The sequence below is a fragment of the Eupeodes corollae genome, chromosome 3 (assembly GCF_945859685.1).
Source record: "Eupeodes corollae chromosome 3, idEupCoro1.1, whole genome shotgun sequence".
Classification (NCBI taxonomy): domain Eukaryota; kingdom Metazoa; phylum Arthropoda; class Insecta; order Diptera; family Syrphidae; genus Eupeodes; species Eupeodes corollae.
Window position 1 is genome coordinate 108,282,515 of NC_079149.1, and position 13,469 is coordinate 108,295,983.

At 35.8% G+C, this 13,469-nt stretch overlaps 2 long non-coding RNA genes across 2 annotated transcripts; both read left to right on the forward strand.

The window, feature by feature from the left end:
- Positions 1-280: 280 nt before the first annotated feature.
- Positions 281-1,621, forward strand: LOC129951255 (uncharacterized). Its single transcript, XR_008782159.1, has 2 exons — positions 281-605; positions 729-1,621. It is a non-coding gene; the product is annotated as an uncharacterized LOC129951255 (long non-coding RNA).
- Positions 1,622-9,326: 7,705 nt separating this feature from the next.
- Positions 9,327-10,667, forward strand: LOC129951444 (uncharacterized). Its single transcript, XR_008782188.1, has 2 exons — positions 9,327-9,653; positions 9,777-10,667. It is a non-coding gene; the product is annotated as an uncharacterized LOC129951444 (long non-coding RNA).
- The last annotated feature ends 2,802 nt before the right edge of the window (positions 10,668-13,469 follow it).

Here is a 13,469-nt window from a genome sequence, read left to right on the forward strand (position 1 = left end):
CAATACTTTCTATGTCAGAAAAAGCTAAATACAAACAGATGTCGCTAAATATTTCATACCTTTTTTTGCCACTGGGCCTGAAAGGGCTAGTGTAGCTAATTTGAAGTGGAACCATTTTTATAAAAATTTTGTATGGAAAATTCACACCACTAGCAGTCCATGTATAGTATGTCAATGGTTACGATATTAGGAGTCGGTAATGCAGGTCAGATTTAGAGCTAAGGATAGGTTCAGAGAGTGAGAACGGGGACAATGAAATCAACGAGAAATCTTAGTGAGATATCTGAGTGATAAATATTCTTTTGGGAGAATGGGGGATGATAGGGCATCAAATGTATCCAGAGAACTGGTTGGCTGAATGGTATTTGCTAATTTAGCACAAAATGTTGACGGTTAAAGTGTCGGCCGAAAGAAAAAGAAAATTTCAAATCTCTTTCTTTTGAAATCGACCAGCCACAAAACAAGGCCTTTTGCTTTGAAATAAGCTGTTGATACGGGTGTCTATCGACCAATTTTAAATTTTTTTATCACACAAAAAAAAAAAATAAAAAAAAAAAGGAAACTACATAACTTAGAAAAGCAATTCCACTGTAGAGACAAAAGAGGTAAAGAAAACAAAGAATATATACGAACAATTTTTTAATTTACTTATGTATACAAATATATATATTATGTGTGTACATAGATATAGATAATTAAAAATTTTTTTTTGTCGTAAAAAAATCTAGGAGCTTGAGTTTGAGGAGTTCATAGACAGGAGGATTGATTTAAGTTCCCTGTCTGGAAAAAAAATCCAGTTAAGATAAAAACCAAAAAAGAAACTAGCCGCATATCCAAGAGCGTTGCAGAAAGCGGAATTGGAGCGAACCGGTAGCCGTGGGTGATAAGGCTCCGGTAAACTTAACAGTTTGAAAAATCGAGTTCGGTTCAAATCGAGTTAGATATGCAAAAAAATTTTTTTTATTTCATTTTTCGTTTTTTTTTTTTGTTTTTACAATCTATAATTAATTAATTCAATAATTCAAATTTTTCTCGAAGTGGTCATAGTAAAAATTCAAATTCAAAAATCTAATCAAAAATTTTAATTGCGCGAACCGTGTGTTAGTTTTCAATCCGCGATTAACTTATTTGTACTTATATATATATATATCGTGTGTATAACAAAGGCACAGAAAAACGTGCACAAAAAAAAAGAAGAAAAAAGTGATACCTCCTTATTCTCCTGCAGCAGTGGCCACTACGAACAGAAGGACAAGGGTGAGTTTATTTTTAATTTTTATAATTGTATGCACAAATATACCTACAGATATATATATACGCACAAAATTTCTTTCGCGAGGGCGGTACAAGTGGGGATTAAAGTTTTATTCTTGATTGTGACAAAAGAGGATTGTATATCCCAAATTTGCGAATAAATCGAAGACGGGTTAAGATTTTTTTTGATTAAACTTCGAATTGAAAACCGGCCATTAGAGATTTCAAATTTTTTTATTATTGTACTTCTAAATGTAAATTCAATTATAATAAATCTGAGATTTTAATAACCTGAGTAAATGAAGAAATACAACTTAAATGTATATTTAATTCATGTTTGAAATAAAGTTGAAATGATAATGGTGAACTAATTTTTTTTGTAAGAGGATGAGAAGATGAAGCAAGAATGATAAAGAGATGAAGACATGAAGAAGCCTAGTCAAGGGGTTGTCCTGGCGAGGGAGGCAACCGTGGTAGGGTGGGTAGAGGCGACATACTCGCGCGTAAATCGACAACTTTAACGCTCAGGCCGGAAGTTAAATTCTTTTTTGTAATCGTCTTAGGTTCAAGAACCCATGGCAGAGCTAGCTAATGGGGCATATTTCCGGCAAGCGAACCAAACGGCAAATTAGACGGTTACAAAATGGCGCCCGCAACGTGGAGCCCTCTATCTGTTTAGATAGAGTGGCTAATTGATATCATTTTTTGAGCCAATTCATTTTTCCTTTTTTTCAATTAATAGACTTTTTTTTACATTTATTTCAACTTAATTTTATTATTTTAATTTTCAACATTTTACAACTTTTTTCCATTTTTCAATTTCATTTTAAAGTAATTTCAGTAGTGGTGGAATTTTTTTTGCGAGTCCCGATGACTGGGAAGTTAATTCCTCGGTAACGCGTTGCCGCAAGAAAGATGCAGCCACCACATGACGCAAAATAATTTTTTTGTGAAAGATTGTCTGAGTCTTTGGGTATCTTCACTAAAGGTATCCAGGAGTCCAGACAGTCTTGCACAATGTAAAACAATGCTGAAAGAGACCCGTAGATGTAAAGGCGTCTCCGGTGGTCCTTTCAGCAAGTCACTAAAAATTCTCCAAGGGTTCCAGATGTCTTCAAGGATGAAGGATTCGTCCTTTGAAGTCCTGAAACCTGAGGAGAATAACATTTTTTTTAAAAGTCCTTTACAGTTTCTAGTTTGTTTAATTTTTTTTTCGGCTCGCAGAACTTCGGCTTCTTCATCATCTTCGTCATCTTTGGTTATCATTCTTCTTGTGTCAGAATTCTCATCCTTTTTTTAAATTTTATGAATAAATTTTACATATTTTTTTTTGAGAAAATAAATCATTTTGTTTTTTTTACAAAATCATTTTTTTATCTTTTCAAAGTAACTTTTATAGAAATCATTAAAAGAACATAAACACAAAAATACAATCTTTTAGTTTCCGTAAAGTTTTATTATTATTTTTGTTATACAATTTAAAATTTTCTAACCTTATTAAGCTCCAACTGGATTCTTCGATACCTGCATCTGCAATTTTTTTGGATTACCTGCGAAGCTCAGTTTAGTTTTGAAAATTGGTTTTTTCAAAAATTATAGTACAAACTTTTAAGTTGCTTAAAATTTTTGAGTTTGACATTTTTATTTTTTTAATATTTTCTTTTCAATTTAAATAATTTTAATTTTTTTTATTACTTTAAAAATAACATTTAATACTTGAATTTATAATTTTTTTATCACTTTTTCTACTTAAACATTTTTGAATTATTTGTTTTTGAAAAATTGAATTGAATATTCAAAAACTTATTTTTTTTTATTTTTTATTGATCTCTGGTGAATTTGAATTCCATTCTTTAGTTTTTTTATTTTTCGGCGAGTTCTTAAGTGTTTTAACTATTCTGCCCTTATCCAAAAAAAAAAAAAAAAAACTTATTTTTGGATAACTCACCTTAATAGATTTTTTTTGTAAGTGCGTTTGCTGAGGCATGAGCACTAACAGACGAACTTCACTACACGATAGTTTAGACACTATTTACGCTCGTTCTGAGGCACGATTTGAAGCCTTCTTTCAAAGGTTCAGAAACAGAATTGATCGATTCGATCTTAATAATTCTTTCAGTTATTCTGAAAACTTGAACTCTGTAGTTTCCGAACTGACAGACAGCATGCCAAATGAATTGGATAGGTCGACCAATGAGGTCGAAAATGAAAATGTAGATGTTCCACCATCTACTGGTGTAGCTAATGCTTCACCAATTGACCAAACCGCTGAATTAGCAGCGCGGATAGAGAGAACCATGATGACGAACCAAATAAAGTTGTTCGAAACATTCGACGTCTTCATGGGGAACGTTATCCAGAAGCTTGAGTCGCTAGGGATACAACAACAATCCCAACCTGGTGGATCGAATAGAAATCCGTTCAATAACGGTACCCATCAACGACAGGGTGAGGTACATCAGTCAACACCAGATGTTAGGCTTTCTACAGCCCCTTCATTGGCTTCCAGCAGTTCCACCGTCTGCCGATTAGATCGCTGGGACATTTCATACAATGGCAACGAAAATGTAAGCGATTTTCTCTTTAAGGTCGATCGGAAGAGAGCATCCTCGCCTTATACGGATGAACAAATTGTCGACAATTTTCATGTTTTGTTAAAGGATAGGCCGTGCAAATGGTATTGGGCCTTTTTACGTAAGAATCCTAATGTTTCGTTTTCGGATCTTAAAACTGCCATGAAGAAAGAATTTGGCAGGTTAGAGAGCGATGTAGAGATTTACATGAGGGTACTCACTAGAAAGCAAGGTGTCAAGGAGTCGTTCGACGACTATTATAATGCTATCGCGAGCATGAACGATCGACTGAAAGAGCCTTTCGAAGATCGTAAGATGATTGATATCATCCGAAATAACGCCAAGGACAAAATAGGTGAAATTTTGTTAGCGGCTGACTTAAAGAGCCTCGAACAAGCTCGAAATAAGGCTCGAGAAGCCGAACGATTTTTGGCTAAGCGCACTTCTGCTCCAAAAACTGTCCATGAGATCGCAGCCGGTGAAGATCAAAGTGCGATTTTCCCGGATGGAGAAGAAGTTTCCGCTTTAGCCTACAATCGAAAACCGACTTCTACGGCCAATTATGTCTGCTGGAATTGTGGCCAAAAAGGTCATGCTTACCATTTTTGTCCGTCCAATATACGGACATTATTTTGTTTCCTTTGCGGGGAAAAAGGGGTCAACACTGTTGAATGTGGCAAGCACTCGGGAAACCAACCAGGGAACGAACGGAAGAGTGGCGAAATTCGTTCCACCAGGGATGCTCTGAACCACTCCCAAAAGTAAGCGACGATTCCAATATCTCCACCAAAACTACTGACGCAGATGTTCCAACCAAGATTTTGGAACGAACCACCCATGTGAGTCCGGTAGATGTTGAGGCTCATCCTGCTGAAACTCATTCACTGAAATCGCTTCACGAAAGGAAAGTTCGTTACTACAAAACTCGTCAACGAATTTTCGGAACTAGCCATACGAACAATGTAGCCAGTTTGCATATCCAGAAGTGTCGAAGTCGTTTTCGAAAACGAAGAAAATTTCGAAAACAAATTTTAGAATCCATCATTTCTTCAAATACAGATGGAAGAATGTACGCTTGCGTCCAATTAAATGGTGAATCTGTTTTTGGGTTGCTAGATAGTGGAGCTTCGATATCGGTATTAGGCAACGACTGTTGGGAATTGGTCAGGAAGATTGGTTCGGAAGTAAGGCCATATAAAAATGTTGTGCGAACAGCTGATGGCAAATCGCACAATATAGTCGGCTACTGCGAAATTGAAATTTCATATAATGGTCTTACCAAACAACTTTCTTTCTACCTAATTCCCAATCTTACCCAGAAGCTTTATTTAGGAATGAATTTTTGGAGAGAATTTCGACTTATGCCTCAAATATCGGAAATTCAAACTGATCTCACATTTGATGAAGATGAGGTGAACATTAAAGACGAGGCTGAGCTGATAGATCTCTCTCCAGAACAAAATCTAGAACTAGAAAGAGTCAAAAACTTATTTCCTAACTTCGTAGTGCTAGGATTAGGAAAAACGAACCTTGGATGTCATGTTGTTGACACCGAGAATGCCGCTCCTATAAAGTCTCGACACTACCCGTTGTCTCCAGTTCGTCAAGAGGAAGTTTATAAAGAATTAGACCGCATGCTGGAGCTTGATGTTATCGAAGTTAGTAATTCCCCATGGAGTAGTCCGGTGGTATTAGTGAGGAAGCCAGGCAAGGTTCGTTTATGCTTGGATTTTCGTAAAGTCAATGCAGTTACCGTTAAGGATGCGTATCCATTACCACATGTGGAGGGGTTACTCAGCCGGATCAAAGACACAAGATTTATAACTGGTATAGATCTGAAAGATGCTTACTGGCAAATTCCTCTCGATGAGAAATCTCGCGAGAAAACCGCATTCACAGTTCCGGGTAGGCCTCTTTATCACTTCAAAGTGATGCCTTTTGGGTTGAGCAATGCGGGCCAAACGATGTGTCGGGTGATTGATCAAGTAATACCTGGTTCTCTGCGCGAAAATGTTTTCGTCTATCTGGACGATCTTCTGATTTGCACTTCCGATTTTGAGTCCCACATGCGCATCCTAAGCGAAGTAGCTGCTTGTCTACGTCGAGCGAATCTCACTATCAACCTCGATAAAAGCAAGTTCTGCATGCGAGAAATTAAATTTTTAGGATTCATAGTTGGTCAGGGTACATTGCAAACGAATCCTGACAAAATCGAAGCTATGATTAATTTTCCAGTACCTACTAGTGTCCGACAAGTTAGAAGATTTTTGGGAATGACCGGATGGTACAGGCGGTTCATAAGAAATTATGCCGACTTGGCAGCACCACTAACAGACTGCTTAAAAAAGAAAACGAAATTTGAATTGACACCTGAAGCCTTAGAGGCATTTCACAAGTTGAAAACAGCACTTTCATCTGCACCAGTGTTAGCGCAACCCGATTTCAAAAAACCATTTACTATTCAGTGTGATGCTTCTTCAGAGGGCGTGGGTGGTGTTCTCTTTCAATTGGATGAGGACGACAACGAAAAACCGATAGCTTACATGTCAAAGAAGCTAAACAAATCACAGAAAAATTATACGGTTACTGAGCAAGAATGTCTTGCAGCCGTCCTGAGCATACGCAAATTTAGGCCCTACGTTGACGGATTACCTTTCACCGTAATAACAGACCATTCTAGTCTAAAATGGCTAATGTCAATGAAAGAACTCAGCGGCAGACTAGCCAGATGGAGCTTGGAACTTCAAGGTTACAATTTTAAAATTGAACACCGAAAGGGATCCCTCAATATAGTGCCTGACTCGCTGTCCAGGATGGATATGGAAGAGATTGCTGCAAAAGTAACCGCAGAAGATGAAACCTTGATGTGTGGTGAAATTGACCTTAATTCGGTTGAGTTTGATTCGACACAATATTCCCTGCTGAGAGAGAACATCAACTCTAATCAGTCTGAACTTCCTGATCTAGTAGTATCAGGAAAATTTATTTATAAAAGGGTTAGGTTTAGGACAGGTGAAGTAGACGAGGAGGACTCGTTATGGCGACTTTGGGTACCCGAATCACTAACGCAACAATGCATGGAACTGGCACACGATACTAAGTTGAGTTGCCATAGCGGTTTTGCAAAAACCTATGCTCGCATCAAATCTAAATTCTATTGGCCTAAAATGCTCAAAGATGTGAAAACTTTTGTGAAAGAGTGCGATATTTGCAAAATGGTGAAAGCCCCAAACAGAACTCTTCGCCCACCTATCACGACACAAACAATTACTGAAAGACCCATGCAACGCTTATATATAGATTTTTTAGGTCCATATCCTCGTACGAAACGAGGTAATGTTTATGTCTTTATTGTCGTAGATCATTTCACGAAATTTACTTTTCTAAAGGCGATGTCAAAAGCAACATCTTCTAGAATCATCCAGTTTTTAGAAGTTGATATATTTCATACTTTCGGCACCCCTGAAAAGATTCACTCTGACAACGGACGTCAGTTCGTATCCAAAGAATTCAAAAAATTCTTGGCGAACTACGGCATACAACATGTGCGAACGGCTTTGTATTCTCCGCAGGCTAACATTTCCGAGCGGGTCAACCGCAGTGTACTAAGCAAGCTCAGAGTCCTGATATCGAAAGAGCAAAACGACTGGGACACACATCTATCCAGTATAGCTTGTGCTCTCAGATCCGATATCCATGATTCCTTAGGTTGCCAGCCATACTTCGCCCTTTTTGGTCAGACTATGGTGAATCACGGCTCATCCTACCAAATTTTGCGCGAATTGAAAGCTTTAGGAGACCCAGAGATGTTAGTCCTGCCGAATGCACTGAAAACCGCGCTTGCCAGACAGACGATGTCAGAGAATCTTTTCAAGGCACACGTTAAGTCCAAAAATACTTATAACTCTAGAGCAAAGCACGTAACTTACCGCGAAGGACAAGAAGTTTTTCACAGGAATTTTGCTCAAAGCAAGTTTTCATCAGGAATCAATGCCAAACTTCTTCCCAAATTTGTAAAATGCCGAGTCCGGAAAGTTGTTGGCAACTGCATGTACGAGTTGGAAAGTAGAACGGGAAAAGCTATCGGTATCTTCCATGCGAAAGACATTCGCCAGTAAAATCCTAGAATTAAAATAAAACATACCACAAAGTATCTTGTCGTGTCATGTATTGTTTAAAAAGTACTTATCTGACTAATTCGCATGTTTTTGGGCCCGGCTAGATGATCCTTAAGTGGGTTCGCGTCCCACGTTGGTTTAATGTTGACGAAGACAAAGATCAAATTTTCAACTATGTTTACATTCTTAGAATATACATTTTTCACTAAACGCAGATCTTATTCACAAACACATAAATTGACTTATTTGCTATTTATTTATTTCAACACTTAACGATTTTATACTGACACAACACCATTATGCTAACAAATGACTACATATTTAATTATTTATTTATTTACTTTAATTGACGATAGACTCAATTGAATCAATTTTTTTATTTTTTTTATTTAATGACTAATTCATCGGAAAATTTATCCTCTTAATTCGTGCACCAACTTTAATTGACCGTTTTGATTGTTAACATTTTTTTTTATTTAATATCCCGTGTAATACATTAATGACTTTAATTTATTTATTTTTCATTCCTTTTCGTGCAATAATAATCCGAGAAGTAAGCAATATTACACAAAACGATTTTTTTATAACACTCGACTTGCAATGACAATATCCCGACGGCAAAACGCATTTTTTTAATTTTTTTGATTTTAAGGTTATTGAACTCTGTAAATTTCACGATTTGTAAACAGAAGATCGAACGGATTTTTTATTATTATATTCCTGTTGTATTGCTATTATGTAGGTCAAATTAACGGAGCAACCATATGATTGTCTCCCTCACACTTCCGTTATCCCGTTTTGATGTACTATAATTGCTTTGTTTACATTTGGAATTGAATTTTTTTTTGTCACATTTTGTTGCAATTAATTGCAAAATAATTAAATAATTTCGAAGATAGTTTCACACATATCAAACTTTAACTCGTATAAAATGATGAACGACACACAATCCGATTTAATATAGACAATCTACTCGGTGATTCGCATCTATATAGCACAACGACGCGCCGCGCAGCTCCGCCGCCGCCGGAAAGACTTAGCCAAATCACGACTGTAGGTACGTACGTGGGTTCGTTTGCATATTTCTGGCAATATCCTCGCCAGAAAAAAGCAAAGCCCTGTTACATATTGACCATTTATTTACCTTCTTTATTTATTAAATTATTAAATTCTCAAAAGACTACGACAACAACGACAACGACGATGACGACCGACGATATAAACAAAAAAAAATGATCGTAATTCTTGACTTGTCAAACTGACATAAATGATATCAAGGGTTACGATATTAGGAGTCGGTAATGCAGGTCAGATTTAGAGCTAAGGATAGGTTCAGAGAGTGAGAACGGGGACAATGAAATCAATGAGAAATCTTAGTGAGATATCTGAGTGATAAATATTCTTTTGGGAGAATGGGGGATGATAGGGCATCAAATGTATCCAGAGAACTGGTTGGCTGAATGGTATTTGCTAATTTAGCACAAAATGTTGACGGTTAAAGTGTCGGCCGAAAGAAAAAGAAAATTTCAAATCTCTTTCTTTTGAAATCGACCAGCCACAAAACAAGGCCTTTTGCTTTGAAATAAGCTGTTGATACGGGTGTCTATCGACCAATTTTAAATTTTTTTATCACACAAAAAAAAAAAAATAAAAAAAAAAAGGAAACTACATAACTTAGAAAAGCAATTCCACTGTAGAGACAAAAGAGGTAAAGAAAACAAAGAATATATACGAACAATTTTTTAATTTACTTATGTATACAAATATATATATTATGTGTGTACATAGATATAGATAATTAAAAATTTTTTTTTGTCGTAAAAAAATCTAGGAGCTTGAGTTTGAGGAGTTCATAGACAGGAGGATTGATTTAAGTTCCCTGTCTGGAAAAAAAATCCAGTTAAGATAAAAACCAAAAAAGAAACTAGCCGCATATCCAAGAGCGTTGCAGAAAGCGGAATTGGAGCGAACCGGTAGCCGTGGGTGATAAGGCTCCGGTAAACTTAACAGTTTGAAAAATCGAGTTCGGTTCAAATCGAGTTAGATATGCAAAAAAATTTTTTTTATTTCATTTTTCGTTTTTTTTTTTTGTTTTTACAATCTATAATTAATTAATTCAATAATTCAAATTTTTCTCGAAGTGGTCATAGTAAAAATTCAAATTCAAAAATCTAATCAAAAATTTTAATTGCGCGAACCGTGTGTTAGTTTTCAATCCGCGATTAACTTATTTGTACTTATATATATATATATCGTGTGTATAACAAAGGCACAGAAAAACGTGCACAAAAAAAAAGAAGAAAAAAGTGATACCTCCTTATTCTCCTGCAGCAGTGGCCACTACGAACAGAAGGACAAGGGTGAGTTTATTTTTAATTTTTATAATTGTATGCACAAATATACCTACAGATATATATACGCACAAAATTTCTTTCGCGAGGGCGGTACAAGTGGGGATTAAAGTTTTATTCTTGATTGTGACAAAAGAGGATTGTATATCCCAAATTTGCGAATAAATCGAAGACGGGTTAAGATTTTTTTTGATTAAACTTCGAATTGAAAACCGGCCATTAGAGATTTCAAATTTTTTTATTATTGTACTTCTAAATGTAAATTCAATTATAATAAATCTGAGATTTTAATAACCTGAGTAAATGAAGAAATACAACTTAAATGTATATTTAATTCATGTTTGAAATAAAGTTGAAATGATAATGGTGAACTAATTTTTTTTGTAAGAGGATGAGAAGATGAAGCAAGAATGATAAAGAGATGAAGACATGAAGAAGCCTAGTCAAGGGGTTGTCCTGGCGAGGGAGGCAACCGTGGTAGGGTGGGTAGAGGCGACATACTCGCGCGTAAATCGACAACTTTAACGCTCAGGCCGGAAGTTAAATTCTTTTTTGTAATCGTCTTAGGTTCAAGAACCCATGGCAGAGCTAGCTAATGGGGCATATTTCCGGCAAGCGAACCAAACGGCAAATTAGACGGTTACACTTCTTACATATGTACCACGTGAAAAGAAATTTTATTTGAAGTTTACAAGTACAATGGCCGGAAAAAGTATTTTGACAAACAAAATATCGTACTTTTATATTCAATTATTTTATAAATATAAAAAAATGCATAATAATGTTAAGGCCATGAGCTTTCAAAATAACTTTATTTAATTAAATGGAATTATATAGTTCTGAAAGTGAAAATAATTTTTCAGAAACATGTCCACCACAAAGTATTTTGACAAAATACACTCCGCTTCAACTGAATAGACACACGAATTGTAAAGGGTATGTTGTTCATTTTTTCCTAACATTGAGCCACACTGATACACTTTTCGTACCAACCAAACCCATACATTTTCAATTAGGTTCAGGTCAGGTGAGTATGGCGGCCATTGAAGCAATTCAATATTTTGGTCCTGTATCCAACTTTTGATAATGCGCGCCGTGTGCATGGGGCGTTGTCCTTTTAAAAATTAAACTCAGTGAGTCCAAAAATATCCGAAAATTTTGGAATTTTTGTTTTCAAAATTCTTTTGAAACTCAATATCAACAGTCCCATAGTAGGTTTCTGCTCCCCATACCATAACTTCACCTTCCCGACTATGATGAATCTCAAAAAATCTTTTTTTTCCTCACATTATGAAAGTAATAATTGAAACCATCGGGGCCATCAAAGTTGACGTTTTTTCATCACAAAAAACTACTTTGCGCCACTCAATTTTCCAAGTCATTTGGAGTCTAGAAAATTCTAAACAATTACCTTTTCATTGATCGTTTATTGGTGTTTTTTTTTTAAGTTTTAACCGTTTTAAATGATCCACGTTATTTATTACTCTGCGGACTGTTGAAACACTTACTGTAACATAAGGTTTTTGTTTTATTTTTGCCACAGAGTCGCACAAATTGGAAGCACATCACAAAATCAGTCGTCGATAAACTGCTGTTGTGTTATTTCCGTACGAACTTTTATTTCTTAGGTAAGAATAGACAACCTTAAAACTCCGATCAATTTTGGTAGCTATAGCACACCCAGTGAGTCCTTGTTCTTTGAAAAAAATAAATTTATCTCTTTCGACACTATTCAAAGCATTTAACCTACCCATTTTTTTTTAATATAATTAAACGAACAAATTTCACTTAGAACACTTTAACTTTTAATTAAGTATGCTATTCCCCTCAAAACTCTCATAAACAATGAACTTAATGACTTTGAATGATCTTGTGTTTATTTAGTTGACGCAATAAAAAATGCATTTTTCCATATGGACCTCTTTGCAAGAGCGCAAGAAAAAGAAAAGAGGTACTTTTTGACCTAATTTTTCTGATTGGTTTTATCAACATCAAAAGCAAACGGTAAGCATCGTAAAACATCATCCATCAAAGCTCAATGTTACTATTAATGACTTTCTGCAATCGGCCTGGTATAGATTTTATCAAATTTTGAAGGGTTTGCGGATGCATTTTCTCCAAATGCTTTCGACCCCAGCGATTGTCTCTTCGCGTGTTCTTGTCAAGCATGGACTCCTTTTTCGCTTTATATAGGCCAGGATAACTAATGGATGAGTTATATTTAATAAAAAGCAAGATTGCAGCCTTCTCAGACTGTAATCTGTTTCTTATTGGATCGTATATTAATAATTATATTAATAATTTCCACCAATCAAGTGGATTATTATCCAATTCTAGTCTTTTTTTTATTTCGGTATAATGCTAACTCCCTTCGTGGAAGTGCTTTGTGACTAGCGTTATCAGATTCTCCTTCACCTTCGTCTTCAGTTGATGAATCTAGCATCATTTCCATATCGCTTCATTGTTGGCGCTCTCAAATAAAACAAACTCTTCCTGGGTGCTTTGACTTCAATTGGTTTTTCAACGAAGAAGTCGTGCGTCGTTTTCGTGAGTATATTTAACGATATATTTTGGATTCGGACTTGCCAGAATCATTTTTATTTAAATTAAAATAGATCCTGATTCTGCTTTTTTTTGGTGGCGGCATTAATGTTCTGTATTTGTATCAATTTTTCACTTAATATATAAAAATAAACTGTGTCCTCTGGCCATTTAGAAAGAGCTTTTATATCCTCAAATCTGTGACAATTGCATATGACCGAGATTTTTTAATTTAAAATGTTTACTAAGGGTGAAAGGGTCGTTTTTATTGAACATGGCTTTTGTGATTTTTCGAATTTGAAAAAAAAAGCGTTAAAAAACATCCGCATCCGCAACAAACTCCGCATCAGTTTATGCGGATGCGGATGCGGATGCTGATGTTGGAATTATTGCAAATAATCCGCAATTGCGGCCAATACTCTCTATTATGTTTAAGTCGGGGATTTGAGATGGCTAATCTAATCCACTTCCTTAGACAAAATGAACGACGCGCGACGTCCAATCAATTTATCACCAGAACTAAAAGCGTAAGTATTTAAAATATCCGAATGTCTCCGATGCCATTAAAGCAAACACATCCCTAAAACATTATGGTGACACCACCATGAGGTACTCGTTTACACATAGGTGCT